The sequence below is a fragment of the Nicotiana tabacum genome, chromosome 14 (genome assembly GCF_000715075.1).
Source record: "Nicotiana tabacum cultivar K326 chromosome 14, ASM71507v2, whole genome shotgun sequence".
NCBI lineage: Eukaryota > Viridiplantae > Streptophyta > Magnoliopsida > Solanales > Solanaceae > Nicotiana > Nicotiana tabacum.
In genome coordinates, this window is record NC_134093.1 from 35,041,193 (window position 1) to 35,056,974 (window position 15,782).

Sequence of the window (15,782 nt, forward strand, 5' to 3'; positions counted from 1 at the left end):
AAGAGAAATCTTAGAATTGCATCTTGCGGATAACACATACAAGTGTATATATAGGTAGAAAGTATGACTTTTGAACTCTTAGTTACATGTTTCATATTAATGACTTATGTACAATGAATTTTGGTCGCATAGATAATCTAAAAGTTATATGCCGCTATCAGAATTAACTTTGATCATAGATAATCTAAAAGCCACATAATGCACCTAATTAATGTTATACACCTAATTAAGAAATGTATACAAAATCATTCTCCACATCAATCCTGTAGTCTGCAAAGTTAGAACCAGATTAGCTGTTGAATTTTGCTCTTACTAACAGACATACAAGATCATAAACTAGTCTGAAACAAGATTTTAAACATTGCAGAATCAAAGAAACTGAAAGCAATATAATGAACTAGTATGAACCAAGAAACAGACAGTTGACTGATTAATTTAAAGAAAAATGAGAAAAGTAACCAAAATACTTGAAAATTCTGGTGAAAAGCAAGTCTATCTTGTGATATGCGCAATGAAAGAATCCAACTGAATTCGAGAAGCTCCCCCTTTCTCTGTGGACTGCCTTACGGCTTCTCCCAATTCTTTTGCTCTTTTTCTAATTTCATCGCCTTCTTCTGATGCCATTAACTTCCTAACAACATTCTCAATGGTGGATGCACTCACCAACTCCTCGCGCTTCTCCCACTCCCTAACAATCATGTCTATTTTCAGTATTTCCGTCACCAAGAAACCATTTTTTAGTTGGTCAGAGTGCATAGGCCAAGCAGCTATAGGAACCCCCATAGTAATGCTCTCTATGCAAGAATTCCAACCACAATGACTCATGAATCCTCCTGTCGACGAATGAGCCAAGATTTCTGGTTGTGGTGCCCATTCTCTTACCACAAGTCCTACATCTTTTACTCTTTCCTCAAACCCTTCTGGCAATTCAACTTTTCTAGCTTCACCAGTAAAAATATCTCCTCTATCGGCATCTCTCAAAACCCATATAAACCTGTGTTTGCTCTGCTCTAATCCCATCGCGAGCTCCTTGATTTCCCTATCGGAAAATGAAGTTGTTGTTCCAAAAGATACATAAAGAACTGATCTTGGAGGTTGTTTGTTCAGCCACTCCAAACATATATTGTTACTATTTGAGATGTAATCGAGTTTAGCTGGCAGAGTTGGTCCAATTGCCCATTGTTTCTTGTTCTGTGTACTTGTTACTTCTACCATCAAATCAAGAAACTTGCCTTCGATTACTTTGCTCGTATTATGGATATCACCTGCTCTAATATCCATGTATGGACTCTGAGAAGCTCCAAGTTCCCTGACTTGATCTGTCACAACTCCTTCAAGGGAAGGTAGCTTTTTAAGCATTTCTTCTTCAAGTTGGACAGGCATCCCACTAGACAAGCATATACAACAGTACAAAGTGAAAAATGAAATGCAATTAAATATATAGGATTCTGCATTGGACAAGGATGAAACATCCTGAACATTATAGGACATTAAAGAATCATGAACAACAACAACTCGTCTTGCTTTATATGAAATATCGCGAAAGAATGAAGCAATAGGCTCGCGCAGAAGCATAGAAGCATCACATGATGGCTGAAGATGCGAGGTGAATTTGCTTAAGGAATTAAAGTCAGGTGGAGATGAGTCAAATTCAGGAGTTGGGAGATCGTGGAATCGGATTTTGGCTATGTCCGAAGGATTTAAGGCATTGGCACGAACCCTAGCTTGGCGATTATGTGTAGCTGAGCTGACATAATAAACGGGGAGACCATAGGAAGAGATTAAACAGGAAAGTTGGAGAAGTTGGTTGAGATGGCCTTGTGCTGGAAATGGAACCATCACTATAGCTACTTCATCTTGTTTTTTCAAATTGCTGAGTTCATGGCTTTGTATATTCTCATAGCTATCCATGGAAAAATTTAACAGGTTTTTAGTATACAACTCTTTTGTATTTCTTCAAAGTAAAAGCTATGAGAATTGAATAAAAGTAAACAGAACTAAGACTTGGAAACTTTGGTTACCTTCCATAAAATTGTTCTCCAATTATTTATAGATATACACATGTATAAATGCGGCATACAATTTGTTCAATCTCATAAGAAACAATATGAATCCTCACTGACCATATTTAAAAAAGGCAGCTCGGTGCACTAAGCTCTCGCTATGCACGGGGTCCGGGGAAGGGCCGGACCACATCCACAAAGGTCTATTGTACGCAGCCTTACGTTGCATTTCTGCAAGAGGTTGTTTCCGCGGCTCGAACCCGTGACCTCCTGGTCACATGGCAACAACTTTACCAATTACGTTAATGCTCCCCTTCTCAGTAACCATGTTTCTAATATTACACAAAATAAAAATAAAAAGCATTACAAGTTTTTTTATATTTTCTAGTGACATAAAGATCTCATATAAAGCTAAAAGAACTCCTAAAAAGTATAAGACCTAAGTAAACATACCAATATGGCTACAATATATTCCACCTAATTGGATCGTCTATATAGATATTTTATTTTTCATTGTGCCATATCTTTCGCTAATTAAGTATTCTTTGATAGATTCGAAGAAATTATATGTCTTTCGAGACTTCTTTTTACATGACACTAGGTCTCCCTCGTCATTTTTAATACCTTCACTCGCCATGATTTTACACCTACAAATCGGTGCATCTGAAGGTCGATGTAGGACATGACCAAATTAGTAACTATTGTCGTACCATTGATTTTAAATCAGGTCCCTTCCACCTTGTCACAAAATGAAAAAACAAATTATATGGGGGGGGGGGGAATTGAACAAAGTTTTCACGATTTGGTTTGATCGATTTTTACCTAAAAAGACACCAAACAACCAAAGTAGGTCTTGTTTCAATATTTATCGTTTTTTTATATTTAACATATAAATTCTCTCTCTCTCTCTCTCTCTCTCTCTCTCTCTCTCTCTCTCTCTCTCTCTCTATATATATATATATATATATATATATATATATATATATATATATATATATATATATATATATATATATATATATATATATTCAGTAGGAATCAAATAAATTGATGAACCTATTATCAATTGAAACATCTATGTAAAAAATACATATATTTGCTTTCCTAAATCAAACAACAACCTCCTATATCGTGACCAAAGTTTTGCAGTCTTTCACGAAAGTTCCCATCAAAAGATTTGGCTTCAGCACAAAAGAAAAGAGACCTACACAAAATCCTAATAAGAAAAAAACAAATTTAAATGGATACCAAAAATACATATCGACAAAAAAACTACGCACTCAACCTAAAGTTCTAGTAATCGCCGTTTCGACAAGGTTTTTTTTTTTTTTTGGGTAGAAATTACACTAGACAGCCATTTAACGCTGCTATCTAGGAATTAGCTAATATATTCTAAATTTTAATTTTTCAGTTTAATTTTTTGGGATAAAATATCCTGAATTATCATGTAATTAAGATTTTAGTTCAAATTTTCAGGACAAAATTATTGGGATTGAATAACATGATGCATGCGAAAGCCAACAAAGATAACTTTGATAACGATAAATCAGGCATAAACAAAAATATCAAAAGAGACTATCATTTAAAAGTGGTTTGGTCAAGTTATCTACATCAATTTACTAAAAAAAACTTATAGAGAGAATAAATTCTCTCCCTAAATAAAACTCTTTGAAAAAACTACATTGTGGTTATTGTTGTTCTTGTTGTTAGAAACAGAGATCATCAATTTATAAATGTTCAAGACGTTTCCTTCAAGAAAAGAATAAGGCATATGCATAAGAGTTATTCCTTTTAAGAGTCTTTTTTTATTTTTTCAAGAAATAGAGTCATAATAGATTAGAATTTCAGGGCAAAACCCTAACAATTCTCCCACTGGCCTGAATTTTCTTGACAAAACTTTATCCTTCTTCGTCACATAATCTTCATCACTATTGCTTGCTATGGTTAAAAATAGCTATGTGGGTAAAATTAGAGCCATGTGCGTTAAAAGTGAGCAAGGGTTAAAAATATTGAAGCCCATAAGTATGGTTTAAAATTGATGATTTGCTTCTAAAGATGCAGCAACGAGAATGTTGAAAATATGGTTGAAAATTTTATTTTCACATGTAGTTTTCAGAATATTGTTTTGACAAAAAAACTTCATTGTCGTCAAATTGGCGTTGCTTGATTTTAGTCTTCAACCTCATTTAACCATCAGTTCTGATACCACTTATTCGGATCGAATGGTACATGTGAAAGCCAACAAAGATAACTTTGATGACAATAATCAGGCATAAACAAACATATCAAAAGAAACTATTATTTAAAAGTGATTTGGTCAAGTGACCTAAATCAATTTACTAAAAACAATTATAGCGAGAATACATTCTTCCTCTAAACAAAAAATAAATTATAGATATTATTATTCTTGTTGTGAGAAACAGAGATCATCAATCTATAGATGTTCAAGACTTTTCCTTCAAGAAAAGGATAAGGCATATGAAGGAGATTTATTCCTTTTAGGAGTTTTTTTAACCATCCTTCAAGAAAGAGAGTCCTAATAGTTTAGAAATTAAGGGCAAAACCTAACAAAAATAAGTAATGGCTAATCCCTAAATAGCAGCCCTAAGAATGGTTGTTTGTGCACTTCCCCCAGTTTTTTGCCATTTTGTAGGACTGCTTATCAGATGGATCAGGGGGATATTTTATTTAACAGCTTTACTTATCGGTTATCGTCTTGTAAATGTACTAACCCGCTAGCCATCCGATAAGATATCGAACGGATTGGTATCGGGTTAGCGATTATCAAGCGATTTATCGGCTAAATCAAATAGAAAATAAAAATTTCATTAGTAAGCAAGACAATAAACAATTGATAGACGATCCAATTATAATCACACTCCAATAGGCTATTGAAACTCTCATTATTAATGGCAATTTCTTCTTCTTTACTTCTTTTACAATAAGCAAGGTATTATAAACTCTTGACCGGTAATAGAAGTTCAGTTAACATAAATTCTAGATATAATTTTGCTTCAGTTACCAAGTTAAATGATTTATGTGAGCAAAAAGGTATCATGAACTATCCAGATCCGCCTAATTCTATCCCAAAAATGAATTATGATGACGTTGAAGCTTAGATGCTAAAAAGTTGCTTCATTGTAAGTCTGACCAGTGTCGTTATTTCCTAAGGATTGTTGACAGAAATAGAGAATGTTGGTGAGTGCTGCTGTATTTAGGGAAATAAGAAATTAAGGTTTCAAATAGTGGAAGAGATACTTTATATTCATAAGGGTAAAAATATAAATATAATAATTCTTAACGGCTTAACGGTTTATCTGATAAGAAAATTGAGTAAAGTACTCCCTAACCGGTAAATCGTTCATTATAAAATTTTAAATCGTTCACCAACCATTAATTCGATAACCTAATTCCAATAAGTCAATAAACCATTTTTGTCGTTCGGTTAGTGATTACGGTTTGATTTTGAACAACCCTACGATTTTGGATTTTACTATTGTAATATGTGGGTTTACCTTAAACCTATAGTTTTCAAATGAGGAGAAACTCCTCTATTTATAGCAAAAAATCTTTGACCTAATAGTGGATATTATGTCATGGCAAATGTTATGAAAATTTGGTCCACAAATTGTGTTATAGTGGATATTATGTCATAAAAAATGTCTTGAAGACTTGGTCCACAAATTGTGTTAATAGTGGATATTATGTCATGACAAATGTCATGCAAATTTGTCCCCCACTTAAAAATAAGCCAAATTAATGACCATATTACAGTTAATAATCGTGCTAACAAGTTCGCATGCTAGTGTGCAAACTGGCTCGCAGAGATGGGCTGTTGCAAAGAATGAAGGGATATTAACACATTTGGAAATTTGTAAGGAGCATTAGGATTTGAAAGGGGAGTTTCAAGGAATTGAATGTTTGGGGTCTTACTTATTTAGGGGGTTGAAAGACAAGTAAACGGATCATGTGAGTTTTATGATCTGAGAAATAGAAGGGACGTGGTTGGTGTTTCACTGGGTCGGTGGAGGAACCAAAGTAGGAGCTAGACTTGAAACGCGGGCGGAACTTTACTCTTTTTTAGGAGAGTTGCGGCAGGAATATTGTACGGTAACTTTTTAAGTACACTTATCAGCCCAATTTTTTAACTTTTTAAGTACACTTTTCTGTGGACTGCCTTACGGCTTCTCCCAATTTTTTTGCTCTTTTTCTAATTTCATCGCCTTCTTCTGATGCCATTAACTTCCTAACAACATTCTCAATGGTGGATGCACTCACCAACTCCTCGCGTTTCTCCCACTCCCTAACAATCATGCCTATTTTCAGTATTTCCGTTACCAAGAAACCATTTTTTGGTTGGTCAGAGTGCATAGGCCAAGCAGCTACTCGCTATACAAGAATTCCAACCACAATGACTCATGAAACCCCCAGTTGACGAATGAGCCAAGATTTCTGGTTGTGGTGCCCATTCTCTGACCACTAAGCCTACTTCTTTTACCCTTTCCTCAAACCCTTCTGGCAACTCAACTTTTCTAGCTTCCCCAGTAAAGACATCTCCTCTATCGGCATCTCTCAACACCCATATAAACCTCTGTTTGCACTGTTTTAATCCCATCGCGAGCTCCTTGATTTTCCTATCAGAAAATCAAGTTGTTGTTCCAAAAGATATATAAAGAACAGATCTTGGAGGTTGTTTGTTAAGCCACTCCAAACATATATTGTTCCTATTTGAGACATGATCAAATTTAGTAGGCAGAACTGGTCCAATTGCCCATTGTTTCTTGATCATTTTGATATTTTGTTATCAATTTGATTACACGAGAAGACAAGATCCTTAATAATCTAGTGATCACAGCATTAAAGGAAATCCTTGGACAAATTTACATGCTTTGAAGGAGTTGGATAGTCATCAACCCTTTTTGAATGAGGAACTCTGAAACTGACTATGAGTTACGATATGAGTATTCAAGTGACTACTCCAAACTATGTACATTCTTGAAGATATAACATGTCAAACCAAGAAACAAGATCCTCGGGACTTGGCTGAGACTGTCCTGAACTAGGATGTACTATTTCCAATATTCTCAATACCACTTTGCAAAGCAATGAATGTCTTAGTCCAACCTTGTCTTGAATAGCAGTTTGGAGACAATCAAGAGCAGAAAATTGAACTCCATGGCAATAACTTGATTGAACAAAACCATTAGAAATTATGGGAGTGTTTGGTACGAAGGCCAGAAAATATTTTCTAATTTTTTCATGTTTAGTTGGCTTAAATGTTTTGAAAAATATTTTTCTCATTTTCCTCCAATTGGAGAAAAATATTTTCCCAATCAAAAGAAAGGAAAACATTTTACAAAACTTTTTTTCAACCTTCCCTACCATATTCCTCATCTCCACCAACCCCCACTTACTCACCCCCACCCCCAGCCCCCCACACCACACCCACCCTCTGCCCCTGTAACACCCCAGAAAATTTTGAAGTATTTCAGTGTAAAGCCCCGTAAATTTCGCAAGTGAATTTAAGGTTTTGTGGTGCCAGAGTAGGCTTACGTGTTTGAGGATGGTATAAAATCTTCGCTACGAGCTTACTCGCCGCGGTTCCGACTTTTTGGGTTGAACAATGCACCGGAAAGTGAAGGAAAAAATTTTGGCGGAAAAATATATTTCTGCGGTCCATTATGCGACTGCAGAACCACTCTGCGGGCCGCATAATGGCCGCAGAAGTGAGCAGGAGAAGGGCCAATCTGGGGGCAATTATGCGGTCGACTATGCGACCACATAACTGTTATACGATGCATTATGCGATCGCATAACAGTTATGCGGACCGCATAGTGACCGCATACACGGGCAGATTTTTGATCGTTTTGGTCTGTAATTATGCGACCGATATGCGACCGCAGAACCTGTTCCGGAGCTTTATTTTTGGGTTCTTACAACCCGACCCTACTTCGTTAAATACATGCAAAGGGTTATTTTTGAACAAAAATTCTAATGTTTTAGAGAGAAGGGAGAGTGTTTTAGAGAGAGAGGAAACCCTACGCTAATTATTCATCAAGTCTTGCTCAAATCTTGGAAGACTAATAAGGAAAATCCACAAGTTTTTCATCTAAGAGGTAAGGTTCCATACCTTAGTTTTTAATTTCAAATTTGGGTAGAAAATGGTTGATTAGGAGTATGATTCATGGGTATGAGATTATTATTTATACATGTATGTACCAATAAGAATTGTGGGAAGATTGTTGAGCTGAAATAAGTAAGGATTAGGTTTTGGAGTGAAGAAAATCTTGTAGAAGAACCTTGTAGTTAAATTTGCACACCTAGTGTCTGATAAAATGCTCAAATGAGCTGAGACCATGAATATCTTCTTAATTATGGTTCAATTTTGTTATGTCTCAAAATAGGTCGGGATTGCTAAGAATTGTGGATCATTCTAGAGTTAAGGAAGCTCGATTGAGGTATGTTGGCTAAACTTTCTCTCTTGGAATTGAAGTCCATAATATTTCCGTAAGATTCAAAGTATGGGTTGCGTATTAAAAGGTTATGGCTTTGAGTCGTGTTTCAATGAAAGATATTATGCTAAATTGTGTGAAAAAATTTTAATATTCTTAAGACTCTTAATTGCTCATATGTGTACCTAAAGTCTTGATTTGGAAATGTCTTATTGTTGATAATCTATAAAGATAGTTGGAAGTGAAATAAATTAATTGGGGATATAGAGTGTGGCCAACGTGCCAAGAATTTAAGTTATGATTGTGTCTAGTAGTGCAAATAATTTGAGAAGATACGATAAAGAATATGAAATGAGTCTCGACTCAATCATTTAAAAATGACTTCGAAGATAGAATTACCTAAAAGCTTTTGTACTCAATTCATGCCCAGTAGTGGTTGCTTTAACTAATGCTTTGCTTTATAAATATATCTAGTGTGATTCGAGTTCTATATACTCATGTGTTGAACTGGTACATTGTCATTGCTAGGGAAGAGCATTGTAAGAATAAATGGTGTATTGATTGTTTATGATTTTCATGTGTATTTTAATTGTTGGATGGTATGCCTCATTCTTTGGGAAAAAACCATTTGTGTTTGAAGTTTCCATTTCAAATGGATTTGAAGTATATGATTTCAGAAATATCCTATATGTTGATACTTGATGGTGATCTTTGAAATTGAAAGAAATGGAAGTGTGGAATATGAAATACGGCCATCGTACCAGGAATAAAGAATCTTTTGAATGGCCTAATGAGCCAAGGAAATATTGTCGTTGTTAATGAATGGGAATACTAATGAGAATTTATACAATGTGAAAGATGTTGAGGTGAGTACAATTGTATTTATGATATTTCTGTTTGCAAATCAAATCAAAAATATTTTTGGGAGCATCATTAGCAAAACCGAGGAAGGGTGGGTCATAAGACCCACACCTGAAACTACACGTGCCGGTATGGGGGTGGATTATGATTATTCCCCTTATTTGGGATGAAATTGAAACCTTTGAGAAATTGTGATATTATTTTCCTTAATTGGGATAAAACTGGAACCTTTGTAGATTGAAAAATTCAACCCGCACGGCATATGTGGGAAGGCGACCTAGTTGATCGGGTGGAGATCAGACGCCATATTGAGCATATGGTGGTACTACTCTAGGTAATAATTTTCTTTCGTATCACATGTCAAACCACATTGTTCGTGGGGATATTACCTAGCCGATCGGGCTTGATCGGACTCCGTGCTAACAAAGACGGTGGTATATCAGTACTAATAATCTCCCAACCAAAATTGTATATGAAGTTCGTATTTTGAAAATTATTATGTTTTAACTGAACATTTGGATATTGTTGATTATGACTTGTTGTTTCTATGGGTTGCCTTTTCTTATGTGGGTATTCTATTTTGAAAGAGGACTTTTATCTATGCATACTAGTGCTATTCGGCAGTACTAACGTCCCTTTTGCCGGGGGCGCTGCATCTTTAATGGATGCAGGTGATTCAACAGCAGGCGGCATTGATCAGTGATAGCAGTGCACTCTTTTCAGCTGATTTGGTGAGCCCTACCTCATTTCGGGGTCATGTATCTTTTGTTTCTCACGTACTGTATTTTGAGGTATAGCCGGTGTCTTGTTGCTGGCATTTCTATATTACTCTTCTATTGTATTTAGAGGCTCCGTAGACAGGTTGTAGGTTGTGGTTGAAGTTGGGAATTGGACTAGAAATGTTGATATTTGGAAATCATGTTTTTCATTGATTCTATAAATTCGTAATATTTTGGAATTATGAATGAAGCTGCTAATGAGAATAAAAAAGGACGTTGTTAATAAAAATCTTTTCAGTGAATGATTAATGGAGTACATCTCCTCTTTATTCATGGATGAGTTTGGATAGAAGGAAATCTAATAGGCTTGCTCGGCCGGGTCTCTCGGTTGAGCGCCGGTCGCGCTCCCTGAGTTTGGGGCGTGACACCCCCACCCTAAATAGATATTATTAATATTACTTTCTTTTCATGTTATAGATAGCGTACTTTTTTTAATTTCAACAAATGAGTATTTTCTTTTCATAATTTTTATTTTATTTTAACAAAAAAAGTACTTTCTTTTCATGATGTAAAAAAGTATTTTCTTTCATTTCAACAAAATGATATAGTAAAAAGTATTTTTTTTTCATTTCAACAAAATGATGTAGTAATTATTTTTTTTTCATTTCAAACGATCGATGTGAGGCCTAGGTCAAGGCAGGAAGTTAAATTGCGACTTTCCCTGTAGTTGGGGTTTCTTTTCATGATATAGAAAAAGTATTTTCTTTCATTTCAATCTATTCATAATGTAGAAAAAGTATTTTCTTTCATTTTAACAAAATGAGTATTTTCTTTTCATGACGTATGTTGGTTCCCCAAGTACACGCAAGTATACGTAGCCGTCAAGTAATAAAGTGACTCGAAAGTCGGATATCGAACCCACAGAGACTTAGATTAACCGTTAACTAAGCAAACAAAAATCAATTTACTATCATCAAGAGTTTACTTTTTTATTATAACTACTATTGCGAAATTTAAACACGTAACCAAGGGAGATATTAATTCCAGGGTTCTGGTCGGTTTATCAATCCTATTGAGTTCATAATTACACCTATTAATCCAAATTATCTATGATTGCTAGTTGACCGGATCATTTATATAAATAGCATGTTCTCACAATACTATCCGTCTATCCATAATATTTCAATCCTATATTCCTATGGTCTTGAATCTATCATGAACGAATATAATACAGTATTCAACTAAGCAAGACTGTTAAGTATATTGCTACCCTAACCGCGAAATCTTTCCCCGAGCCACGGGTTCAAAAACAAGTTCTCTCCAATTCTACTCTAATCTAAACACGGCTTTCCCTAGCATAGCATAGATAGTAAATAGAACTCAACTGCTGGCCAAACAATTAAGCAATTATGCACAGAAATAGAGAAACAACCAAAGAAGATAACTCGAACTAACGGTAATATAATTAATAAACTTCAATATTCATGACAACCACAATCCTAGAATGTAGAATTTAGCTCCACATAGCCATGGTAGCAAAATAACAAATCATCAAGAAAAAGTAAAGATTACTAAATTTGATGGAAGAAAGATGGAATCTGATGAATTTCGGCCTCCACGGTGGCTCTGTGCTCTCCCTCGATTCAATCTCAGGTCTCCCCCTCTAAAAATGGTATTTAATGACTATTTATATGTGTAGGGAAAAGGCCTAGATGAAATAACCAAGTCAAAAATCAAAAAGGAGAGAAAATAGACTTAAAACCCGGACCATGCGTCGCCACGCGAAATACACGATGAACCTCGCACTAGACCTCGCGTCGCGAGGCAAAACGCGAGGAGAATTGCTCGCCTCGCCTGCTGCTCTTCGTTTGCAATTTTGATTTCTTTGGTTAGTGCTAAAGGTGTCATGTGGGCCGATCCCGGGCCTAAGTGGGCTAAGTGGGCCGGTCCTAAGTGGGTCGGTCCAGGTCCCAGGCCGGTCCCAATTTAAACGGGCTTCGCAGTCCCGATCTTGGTGGTCCTTTTGTAGGAATCGGCCCAGGATTGGGCCCACGAACTAATGGTCCCGGGCTAAGTGGGCCCAAGTGGGCCTAATTAGTCCCAACGGATATTTTTTTTAAAAACAAAATTATAGAAGTTAGAGAAAACAATATGGTAATAAAAATATCTAAGGCAATTCCTTGTAAATTATATTATAGAATTGTGAGCTAAATTTTTTAATTCAAATTTAAAGACAAAAATATTGTAAAGAGATATTCAAAGCAATGCGTTATAATTTTATTATATCATTAAAAAAACAGGGCAATATCTTTCTTAGTCTTCCTCCCCTCTATGGAATGAGCACAACAAGGTACTAATACCACCATTGAGAAGAAAAAGAAACTAATCAAGATGTGCCAAAATACAAGTTACATGGTATCTCTTTCAAACTTCATAAATCCATTAAGGTCCGTAGGAATTTCCGTTGGTGGTGGGGGAAAAGAAGCTTGTTCATCACTGCTTCCGGGGGAAGCAGAATCCTCCGCAAGTTTAACTAGCATTTCTTCGTAAGCTTCGTCTACCTCTGGTTGTGATTCAGCAAGTCCAAAATTTCTTCTTCCGAATGGATCCAATCTCTGAAAAGTACTGATTTTTCCAAGCTCTCCCTCATAGACGCTCTATAATCATCAAGTTGAAGTCTTGCTTGACTGAAAGCGCTTTCTGATGCCACTGTTGAAGCTTGAATAGTTAAAATATCTCGGGCCATCCTTGAAAGAATAGGAAAGTATTTTTCTTTGTCCTTCCACCATTCCAAAATATTAAAGGAGCTGTCGAGATTCACTTCCTCAATTCCCTGTGATAAATAAACTTCAAGCTCATTTAGTTGTGAAAAATCACTAGTAGTAGAACCTTGAGAACCCCTGAACCCCGCCCAAGCACTAAGTGCTCTTACTCCCGCAGTTCTTTTAGATTATTGAGAATCAGAAGAAGAAGGAGTTGGAACATTTGGTCTAGCCTGATCTAATATAACTTGATAAGCATTATAAATAGTTTGAGCATTTATTTTAATTGAGACTATTGCTTCCGGAAGTTTAGACAACTCCTCTTCTTCAAGTGCTAAACCATTATAAACAATTTCATACCAAAATTGAGGACCTCCTATTATCACTATCAAGAATAGCAGGTGTAGGACGGGTATGGAGTTTGGGTCGGGGAGCCGGGGGAAGTGGAGGAGGAACAGATTGGCCACTAGATTTGCCAGTCTTGGATTTTCCCTTATTTTTACCAAAACATTTTTTCTAAGGAAGTCATCTTAATTAATCAAATAATAAAAAATAAATAAAACAAACAAAACTATAATATTAAAAATTAAGAGTTGGAACGAGTTACCGAATTGACGAACAACTTGTTGAAAATTGATTATCGTTGAAGACTTAAAGACTTCAATTTACCAACTTCACAATTTTTTCACAAATTGTAACAATAAAGTAAGCAATAGTAGCAATTATAGAAGAAAATTAGAGAGAGATTGATGATTTTGTGAGAAAAATAAAAGAATAAGGGGGTATTTATAGTTAAAAATAGGGGAAAAGTGTAATTATAAAAAGTTTGGAGTTAAAACAAAGTTTGGGGGTTAAATGGCTATTTTGCAAATAGCCAACGGCTATTTTGGCAGACCAAACGGCTAGTTTTTAGATGCCCAAATGGGCAAATTTTTTTTAAAAAAAACTCTGACTGTTGGGACCGTTCGGGACTGTTTAGGCCCGCCAAGGTCCAGTCCGGTCCCGGTCTCAAACGGTCCCGGTCTTGCGTTTTTTTGTGAAGGACCGGCCCAGAAGACCGGCCCACCTCCACGGTCCCGGTTCTAACCGGTTAAGGACCATTTAGGCCCAGAAGCCCACATGGTCCGCGGTCCCGGGCCTGGACCGGCCCACATGCCACCCTTAGTTAGTGCTAGTTTCCTAACTTTTCTTTCCATAATTGCTCGTTCTTTTCCTTTCATTTTCAATTTGCAATTGTCTTTCTTTTGTCTTCTTTTATAATACTAAACTTCATTCATTGTCCAATAATTAAATAATCATGAACCATTCTTGTAGTGTATAAAATACACATAAAATCTTTAGTTCGCTCCCAATTTCATCTCCAAAATACCTACACATAAAATAAACTCAATTAAGCACACATATAATATAATTTAGCATTAAAGCACCTAAATGTAAGGTAAGTAATGCACTAAAAATATACAATTATAACCAAACATCACTACCCCACACTTAAATGTTGCTCGTCCTCGAGTCAACCCCACACTTTATATTTACCACATTTAAAGCACACTACACTAATGACCATGGTTGATAGCAACAATTAAACTCTAGCATATGCAATCACATACACTTCCCTTTTCTTATGCCATACTTCACAAATATTCAAACAAAGACAACATGATCATAACAATCTTAGCCTCAAAAACCAGCTCAATGTCACAATGCACTCATGGCTTGAATACCCAACATCATAAAGAGAAGTCTAATAACATTACCTATCCCTTGTGAAACCATGTGCCCTTACAATAAGAACAAGAGAGTAAGTTGAATCCATACATTCAAATCAAATGATCAAATATATTTTAAGGACTAAAATATATCAAATAAAATCTCTCTCTCACAAAAGAAGTTGCATGTATGTAATTGGCACCATAGGTTTTCCCTTAATGTAAATCTCTACTAATGTAGGTGTCATGACCCAAATCGTAGGGCCGCGACGGGCACCCGATGCCTAAATCAACCGAGTACCACCGTAACGTATCATTCTTATCATACTATCATGGGTAAATGAACCGAAAAGGCCGTCATGAGATAACTAGAATACAACATAAGGGAATACTAGACATAAGACGACCCAACATGATATAGAAACTTATACATGTGACATACGAGCCTATAAGGCCGACATAATCATTTGTATACTCAAGACATAGGCCGATAAGGCGATACAAGTATCCATATACATGTCATCCGTCTACAAGCCTCTAAGAGTACATAAATGTCATAAAGGTCGGGATAGGGTCCCGTCATACCAATCAATACATATTCAAATCATACTGACCAAATAGGAAACTCCGGAGCAACTGGAGTTCACAAACACCTTCTGCTGAGATGATAGCCTACTAGGAGAACTCTCAACCTCTCTATCAGGAACTGCGAGTATGAAACGCAGCGTCCCCAGGCAAAAGAGACGTCAGTACAAATAAAGTACCGAGTATGTAAGGCATGAAAGAAACATGGAATAAGGAACTCAACCAGTAAGTTTGAATAGCTTTGTGAATCATGAAATTATTTATAATGTCATGCATGTACATATAATTGTCATACCATGCATAAGTATATGCGTACATAATATCATCAAGCCTCTGAGGGCATCCCATCATATCATCTCAGCCACTATGGGCGAAATCATCAACGTATACCAGCTGATCAGGTGGTGGTGCGTATATAACCCCATAACCTTTCCCTATATTTCATATACATATAATATACGTGTATATAACGTCATCTGGTCATGGTTCAATGTACATATATAAATGAATGCAATGCATAATGAAGTAAGTCAGTAAGAGGTCTCGGAATGTCATAAGATCAATATGCCTTATGATAAACTTTAGCAACTTATGTATTTTTCTAATACCCATGAACAGAAGATATAATAATAGGACACATGGGGAATCAAGAACATAGGCACCCCTAGTACTTCTATGAATAGAGCCATT

At 36.0% G+C, this 15,782-nt stretch overlaps 1 pseudogene; it reads right to left on the reverse strand.

Moving 5' to 3' along the window:
- Nucleotides 1-398: 398 nt before the first annotated feature.
- On the reverse strand, nt 399-7,338 carry LOC107780615 (zeatin O-xylosyltransferase-like; annotated as a pseudogene).
- Nucleotides 7,339-15,782: the final 8,444 nt, after the last annotated feature.